This window comes from Lepidothrix coronata, unplaced genomic scaffold, assembly GCF_001604755.1.
Source record: "Lepidothrix coronata isolate B3197 unplaced genomic scaffold, Lepidothrix_coronata-1.0 Scaffold60, whole genome shotgun sequence".
NCBI lineage: Eukaryota > Metazoa > Chordata > Aves > Passeriformes > Pipridae > Lepidothrix > Lepidothrix coronata.
In genome coordinates, this window is record NW_016690240.1 from 22646 (window position 1) to 31976 (window position 9331).

At 40.3% G+C, this 9331-nt stretch overlaps 1 long non-coding RNA gene across 1 annotated transcript in view; it reads right to left on the minus strand.

Moving 5' to 3' along the window:
* LOC108498502 overlaps positions 1-6249 on the minus strand; it is a 25607-nt gene extending 19358 nt beyond the window's left edge. Inside the window, exon 1 of the long non-coding RNA XR_001875188.1 lies at positions 6206-6249. This is a non-coding gene — a long non-coding RNA (uncharacterized LOC108498502). The remainder of the gene's footprint in view (positions 1-6205) is intronic.
* Positions 6250-9331: the final 3082 nt, after the last annotated feature.

A 9331-nucleotide genomic window follows, 5' to 3' on the forward strand; every position in this document is an offset into this window, starting at 1 on the left:
GAAAGGAAAGGAACGGAAAAGAAAGGAAAGGAAAGGAAAGGAAAGGAAAGGAAAGGAAAGGAAAGGAAAGGAAAGGAAAGGAAAAAGAAAAAAAAAGGAAAGAAAAGAAAAGAAAAAAAGAAAAAAGAAAAGAAAAGAGAAAAGAAAAGATAGTGTCTGGCAGCAGACACTTTTGCTTTTAATCAGTTACGTTTCATCTTAACCCTTTGTATGCTACAGTCCAAGCTTTCCTCGAGTCATACCTGTCTTAAAGTCCCATAACAATGGGATAAATTGCAAATAAGAAGCTGAAGTAAGCAAGAGTTTTCTGGCTTTAGAATTTAGTTGACAGCACAAAAGCTGGGTACCTGAGTTCCCAGTTTCTGTGTGTCATTCTCTCCTCTCCTCCCTGACTTCAGTTCTCTCTATAAAACTATTTGCTAAAACTGTTGGATTAAGTCAAAACATCTTCTACTGAGCTGTCCCTGGTTTTAGGGATATGTGCAATGCGCACGCTCCCATGCAGAAACATCCTAACTCACAGCCACTGTAACAAACTGGAGGGCACGGGGAGGGGAGGGGGGAGGACCACCCTCTGACGATCACATCTGAGGAAAACAGACATTCCCCTCACCTTGAAACCCTCTCTACTTTTAGATGAGAATACATTTGATCAAAACACGATGCCATTCATCTTTTGTGGCTGTTTGTCGATCATAGCTCCTGGAAGGATAAGCAAACTCTATGGAAAGGCATTTATCTAAATTATCCTGATAAAGTGCTATCACTCTGTGGGGAAAGAAAAATGAGGCAGAATGCTAGTTTGTATACAATTGTACTAACCTGAAGGAAAATTGGCATATGAGGTTGAACTACACTTAATAAAAGTTGGAGTGCTGTTTTCAAAAAAAGAAATACTTCCTTTAAATGAACTTTCTCCTTTGTGAGGATTCAGTCTATTTGAAAACGAAAAGTAAAATATAAAATAGATTAAAGATATGAACTGCCTCTTCCATTCAAACACCATATAGTGTTTGTGACTTTTCCCTTGACAACTAGATAAGAAGATAAATGCATAGTTTCTCTTAATTAGCCTTTCTTAATTAAAAACACCAGAGGTATTTGTGATCATAATGAACTCTTCTGACAGAACGGTCACTTGTTCTTCTGGATGTCACTCTAGGAAAATTAGATTTATTTTTTAAAAGAGCATAAATTCAGTGCTAAGGAAGATATAAATGATGCCTGCAAAAGCAGTGTCCCCTCTGTTTTATCTGAGTTAGATGGATGTGTATCTTGTGGGTTTTAGAATGGTGTGGGGTAGTATTAGCCATCATTAGCACCCCACTATGGATCCAATTCACTAATTACTTATGCTGTCTTGGTTCACTGAGATTTAAGTACCAAGTCAATCCCATTATCTGCAGTCTCCCAAGCTTGCCAGAGTCATCCGTCTTTTATGGAAAAAAAAGCACAAGGGTTATCAATAGGACCCTGAAATACTTGGGATTTTCCCACTTCAGGAGGAGGCAAGATTAGTCCTGACTAAAGTTGCATCTTCTCTAAGCTGCTACTTTGGATGTGATAAAAGTGAATGCTGACAATTATCCATAACTACATAAAGAGCAGGAGAGAGAGAGAAGGACGCAAGAGCAGTGAGGAGAGAAGTCTGCCACACACGCCTGCATCTGTCCTACGGTCGCAGGCAGTTTTTCATATCACCTCAGAGCTACAAATTACAATTCGTCTGTTACAAACACATGATAATATAGTCAGAAATCAGAAATTAAAATATTCCAACGGCCTCGGGCCTCCTCAGAGAGAAAGAGAGAGGGAGAGAGGCTGAGGGAGAGAAGGAGGAGGGAGAGGGAGAGCGAGGAGTATGCCGAGCCCCTGCGCTGCCTGTGTTGTTTGTGCCCTCCCTTCTCCATCCTACATGTTTAATGTCTGCAGCAGTACCGAGGCCTTGTCTGTTTGGGATGGTTGATTGACATCTGCTCTGCCGAGAGGAAGGAACTGGCAGCTATTGGCAGCACTGTCACGTTCATTTGCACACTTTATGAAGCAGCAGTGTGGCTACTAATACAAAAAGAAATCTTCTAAGCAGCATGACATCTCTTGGAATGGAATATTTGTCTTTACAAATGATTGCACTGCTGCCAGTACTTGACATGGTGCTCGCAAACATGTGTAATTGTTGGAAGTGTAATGATGATTATTTGCATATTTAATGTTCAAACAAGTACTGGAGAAGCAACTTAGACTAAACCTTTTATGGGGAGGATTTAAATATGTTCAGCATCAGCCTGATGAGCCCCAGTAAAGAGTCGGGGGTCTGAGAGGAGAGCTCATGAGCACGATTGCTGTATGAAAGGGAGTTTAAGAAATCACCCTGGAATGCGACACTTTTATAGGTTTATTTTGAGACAGATTTCATATGAATTCCTCTCTCATTCATTTTAATTGCTCAAAATTATATTTAAACGTAATTATATGAAAACTTAGGAGTGATCTAGTTATCATGTGTCTGAAATCAGCCAAACAGCAAACTGAGGAAAGTGGATGTGCAAGCACATGTTTACCACTAACATCAGTTTAGAGGAAGCCTGTGCATGATGGTAACGACACTTTTTTTAACTCTTTGGCATAAGTGTGAGAAGGGTGCAGGTCATGGGATGGAGGCTTACAAACCCTTTTTCCTGGGCTGGAAATACAGCACTGAATATTTGCCCTGGAAATCAGAGCTATGCCCAGGTTGATAGAAAAGGGCTTTCCTCCCTGTAGAAAGCACTTCTGTTTCTGCCTTAGAAAGAGCCTTTTCACTTTCCCCTTCCACACTAATATTTTTTTTTAAATCTTCTCACGCAGAGACCTAGTTAGCACACAGACCTTACACGCACACATGTGCACACAGGCACGCGCAGTTGCATGTATGAAGGGGAAAATGTTTTACAAAAGGGCTCTCTAACACGACAGAAAGAAACAATACTTTTGAAGGCAGTATTGTTCCCCTGGGAAGGATACACATTGGTTTTATCAGTGGAATAATTTCAAATGATCCAGATACATGAATGGCAATTTAACCCTCCACCTTTAGTGAAGAATTTCTTTAACTGAGGACTTCATCTCTCTGCTACTTTTCTGATCTTAAAGACAGGTCTTCTCCATTTGAAACTTTCCCCTTTTAAAATATTTATATTAGCAATTAGTTTTCATCTCCCTGCCCCACCCCAACTCTCCTGCTTCCTTCCTCTTTTTTTCTCTCTTCCTCTCTTCCTCTTTTTTTGTGTGGTCTTAATACCGAGAGATTTATAATCATCAAATCCTACATTGTTTGAGGGGCAGCACAATAAACTTGACTCAATTATCATGCTGTAAATTGATTTAAAAAAAAAAAATCTGATGGATGAATAGAGACTGAATATCTTCGTCTCTGACCCTGTCGTATCATCAGCAATTCCCTGGCAAGACTCCCACTTGATTGACAATGCTGCTAATGAACACTGTCTTAGGCCACGTAATGATTTACCTGCCATGAACGAGGTTTGGCAATGCTACCGTTGCATACTCGTCTAACAATTAATCCTTTAAAAAACAGATATATAGTCTTGAAGCATGGAAGTGTCTGGAAATTAATAGAAAAGTGGAGGCATAAGATAAATACATGTCTGCTCATTAAGCTAATTAGGATTGTTTTGTTGCTTATCTTGTTGCAAAAGCATTCCCCCTCTATTTATTTTAGCCACCTGTTGTTTCATCCTCACAAGAAGCCAATATCTTCCTTTATCTGACGAACTCCTACCTTATTATTTACCTTGGCCAACAACAAAAGCAGAAAGTATTCAGCTGACTGTGGTTGCAATCATTCTTCCCTACTGAATGTTAGACTTCTGTGTTTTGTTTTTTAAATTTTTTTTTCACTCATGCTCAGATCATCTGCCTGCTCAGATCATCTGCCTGCTCTGTTTTGTCTTCTAAACAGCTGAAGGTAAAGAAAACTGCACAGCATCTGGTACTAACATGCAGCACATTGGCCTTCTAACTCTACCTCCAGATCATAACCAATCCTCCTCACCATACAAAGGGGGGGGGAATGCTAGAGTGTGAAGGACCCCTTTGTTGATCACAGTTGTATGCAGCACCCACTTGCCCCTGAGCAGGATTCTGGAAGAAGTATGATCTGTGTCACTTTGCCAGCAATAAAAAGGGTCTTTCACTTCTCCAGATGTCATGAAACAGAAAAGCCACCCAAACCCGTGTTTGGTGGTTCATTGAACACTACTCATTGTGTGTGCATCAGTATGTACTGCAGGTAACTTCCACAAAATGTAACTTACCTAAAGCACAGTCTTGCACTTTTGTAAGTAGGTAATTGCTTGCCTAGTGAGGGTAGGGGCACTGGAGAGTGACTAGGAAAAGTGACGTTAAAGAGAGAAGGGGCTCATAAAAGAAACAGACCGCAAAGTTGAATTTAGTTCCTTATGAAATTCTTTGAAGAAGCAAAAGTATTTAAAAAACATATGACAATAATTAGCAGTATTTCTTTGGGGATTTGCTTGTTTGACCTTAGCCTTTTAATCTGTCAAAATATGCTAATAAGCCTGACAGACAGAAAGATAAAATACAGAGACAGATGAACTAACTGAGAAAACATCAGTACAATACTGAATATACTTGTGGAAAAAGAAAAGAAAAAGAGTGCAATTAAACATTACCTCAAGGCTTTGATGACATGCTCACTATAATGAAAAGTTGCTTACAAATTGAAAGGAATGTATACATGAGGTCACTATGATTGTGTCTGGCATCTCTGATAGTCTTATTTTGAATAGAAAAACATTTTTCTAAGTTCATTTTCGGTCTCAAATTTCAATCTAATATCTTGAAACACCACTTTCTGCACATTGTCTTCCTGTTGCAGATCAGTGGATACATGACAATCCATAACTGTTTATGACTTAAGAATCCTAGAGCTGTTGAACAGGCAGGCAAGAGGTTTCTTTCTGCCTTGAACACCATTTTTTTTTTCCTGTGAGACCTTTCAAGCTATCTGTGTGAAGCCAATGAAGATAATGGTCCCCAAAATAAACAGCCACTTTTAAGAAACAGTTCTGTTCTTCATTCAAGGTGAGCTGCACAATCAGGAGTATCTCAACAGCAGTAAATGACAACACAGGAATCAGTTCTTATAGGACACCGGAAAAGGAGTTTAAATTTTCCTAATTTTGTTTCCTTTACAAAATAACTGTTTTTGTCTTCTCACTGTAAGTGAAAGGGCTTTTGGTGGCACTAGAATAAGGTCATATCATAACAACAGGTATTTAGAGAAGTGTTGTCTGCCCTCACAGGTAAAGCTTCTCAAGCCTTTCTGTTGAAAAAGACTAAAAAAACTACCTGATGATGTTTCGTTTTTCACTGATACCACCTATTCCCAGATCTCCAGAGAGCCTTTCTCCAAAATCAGAAACACGACTCTGTGATGATTCTCAGTAAAAGATAGTTCTGACTTCCACTTTTAATAAACAAGCTATAAAGAGGAGGTTAAAAAATTTCTGTCGGCTAATGTTCTCTGCATATCCTGGTGTACTGGGACCCATTTCCTGATGGTGATGATAAGAATTACTGGAGCCACATTAAAAAAACCTGAGGCATGCTTTCCCTTTCAGATATCCTGTTGCCATGAGCTCTAAACCAAGAAATTAAACCTAAATCAGGATGCAGACTTCTCTTTGCTGTGTGACTAAGTTGGGCAACTCACTTCCATGAAGTGAGACTGTGAAGGAGTTCTTCAAAATAAAATGTTTGCACATTGTATATCAGTGTATCTTATTTCCTGACAGGACATCTGATAGTCAGCTTTTCCATACAGCCAAATGAAGCATGACATTTAAAACCTCCTTTTTTTTTTTTCCAATGAGTGAGCTACCCACCCCACTTAAGCTCCCTAAAAATATACAGAAAATGAAACATAGACATGTCTTAGCAGCCAGAAGTGTGACTGAAATTACTGCCTTTGCAAAGCTTTTACATTTAGTCAACTTTATAATCACTTAAAGAGCTCATCCAAGATTGGACTTTTTAAAATGTAGCTAAGGGCTTTCTTCCTCTCTCTGAGCCAGATGCACAGTTATAAGCCAAAAATTAAACCCAATTAAAATTTTAAGAAGAGTGAATATGGTCTAGCTGAAGGAGATACCCAGGGCCTACTGTTAAGGAACTGAGTGACCTGCCATATCCAGTGTCTTTCAAAGGTCCTCGCACCAGCACCTTGGAATTAAGAATGCTGATCTGCACAGCGCACGGAACGTAGTTCCGTCATTGCTTTTCTTGTTAAGCGTCATAGCTTTGCCTATTGCTCGACTTTCACCTGCAGAGCGTGATGCCTGATTCTCGAAGCAGACGCTCCGCTCAGGTGCCACCGGTGGGAAGCGGAGCCACCCACCCCAGCCAGAATCCGCCGCGACCCGCCGCAGAGGTGTCCCTGTCTTTGCTTTATTCCCAGTAGCCATCTTGAAGACCAACTTTGCGAGGCGGATGGTGAGGAGTGGGCAGGAAGGCCTCTTCCCTCTCCCCGCAAAGGCAGCCCCACCTCCAGCTGGCTGCCCCCCGGCTCCCGGCCCCGCTGGCCGTGCCCGCCACTGCCCGGCAGCTGGAGGAGCCGCGCCCGGGGCCACAGGGCTCGGGGAAGGGGCAGCGGGGCCCGGGGGTCCGGGCCGGGGGGCTGCGGGGCAGGGTGGCGGTGCCTTTTCTCCCCGGCGGCTTGGAGAGGTGGGCTGGGGCTTTCAGAGGGGCTGACAGATCTGAAGTTTTGGAGGCTGAATGAAAGAAACACTCAGCTAACAAAACAGTGCGCCACAGAAGAAGTTTCATCTGGTCTGGCCAAATCCCTCCTTTCTTTCCGTCTTTTCTCTCTTAATAACAGCTGCCCTCTCATTCCCTGTTACTCCGCTGTGAAGAACAAAACCTCCCTCTGACTATCTGTTTTTCTTTTCTTCCCCAGAGTAGGTCTCATTACTGGTGATTAGCAGATGATTAAAACCAATTCAGCTTCCCCCAGTAGATATTTTCTCCCTGTTTGTGACTAACGCGTCAGTCTTCAATGAACGTGCTCCTAAGCTTATTAACAGGCTCAGAGGATTAGCTGCCACCGAGCGCCGCCGCGCCGATATTGTGATGCAGCGAGTGACATGGAACCATTTGCTGAGCACAGGCAGGGCCGCTGGGACCAAATATCTAAATCACAATTTTAGTTTTCGTGTAGGGGGAGGGGGAGGAAATCCTAACAATCATTACAAAAATCAAACGTTTGACCAAGTCTGAAAATAGCCTTAAACTTAAGGTCAGGAGGACTGACATTGAGGGATAACAACTCCTTGCTCCCCAAAAAATAACCCCCCAAGCCCATCCCAACTAAAAAAATATAGGCGGTTCCCTCCCAAGGAGATTAGCTGATTTGAAGTCCAGAAGGGACTGTTTTGGTCAGCCACTACTGCAAAACATACAGACCCGTCTCGAGGTTGATATGCAAAGGCGTAGGTGTGTATCACATCTCTCTATCTGCTCCCCCTATATTACTATGTAAAACCCCAGACTGTAGCACTCTCAAATCGGAGATTAGAGCAGGATGCAAAATTAGAAGCTTCACTTTATCCCACCCATCTCTTTAAAAACGATCAAGCTTAAATAAAATTTAGTAGCTAATAATAAAGGAAAAAAGGTTGAAATTATCTGCAGGTTTGAATTATGCAGTAAATTTTCCCAGAGAAAAAGAAGAAACATCGTGAAACAAGTTAAAATAGGTCATGAAAAATATTTTCAAATTATATGCTTCCTCTCTATTATTTTATACTTTCTATTTGTTCTAGTTTTTTAAGGATTGTGGTATTGAATTTGTGGCCAGATTTGATTCTCTGCATTACAGTCACTAAACAGACATCATTGTGAATAGCCCAGATAAACAAACTAATTTGTACTCATGCTCCTTTTAATGTGACTTGGAGCTCCTAAATGACTAGAAAATCTGGCCATTGGAGTTTTAGAAGAACACAGTTTTTCACTTGAGGAAAATATCCTGATGCAAAACACCCCTTTCCTTTTGGAATAGAACACAAGAACAAACGTTTTTCTATAAATTTCCCATAAGGTGAAATTATTAAAAAATGCTGATTTCTGATCAGATGAAATATTTTATTTGGCATGATTTGTAAAATATATTTTGCTTCAAGTTTTCTTTGTTCATTTTTGCAATAGTTGGTATTCTTTATTTGTATATTATACAAACAGAAAACTAAAAATTTTTTTTAGTCAAATTTATCAACTCCTTAAAATCCTGACACTAAGCACTATTTAGAAAGACACTTTTAGAATTCTGGAAAATGTTTTACATCACAAAATCTATACTTTTTGCACTGAGGATTTGTTTCAGGGGAAGATTTCAGAGTGGCAAACTCTGGTGACTAAACAAAGAGTTAGAACCATAACTTTGGGCATCATGCTTTGAAAACAAAGCAAAAAACCCCTACCCAACTTTACAAAGTTTACATTAAAAAATCCTTACAAGGGTTTTTTTTCTCAGTCTGTTTTTAAAAGCTTTAAAATAAAAGACTCTCCCAAATAATTCCCTTTTCACATCTTCAAATTTCTTCCATTTATATTTTTCATTGTCCCTTTCCAGTGCAGCTTAACTCTGAGTGTGCTGAAGCTTGAAATGTAGCTTCCGATTTATAATAGCAACAGGGCATGCAGCAAATGTCAACAAATCCCCCGTCACCCAGGCAAGGAGGAAATGTGAGAGGTAAGGCAGAATAGCCCTTCCTTGCTACATAACACACACATACACACAAAACCCCTCAGTGAAAAATAAAGAACTAAGGTCTTGTTCATGAGAAGCTATATGACTCCGTTAATATCAAACCAAAATCGTGACAGGAGGGTGACTTGCATTGAAAATTGCCAGTTATACATTCAGTGCGGGTATAGACCTACACAATTGATATGTACTTAATTTTAAAATGAAACTACTCCACCATCTATCTCCCTTTTCGCAAAATTAAAGGAATTACAACACACTAGACTGACCATATTCTGAAAAAAAAGCACTCCATTAAACCCACATCACTGACCTTAAGTGACCTCAATAAATAAGTAACTGCTGAAGGCTCAACTCCCTTGTGAAACAATAGACCCAAACTTCAGTTGAGCGCATGCAAGAAAATGTCACAGGAGGGTAGCACAGGATTTCAGAGCAGAAAGAAAGTTTGAGGAATAAAAAGTACACACTGCCAAGTTACTGAGGTAACCTTTTAGCAAAGAAAATTCTGCATTTGTCTTAACTTTTAGAGCAGCAGGTACA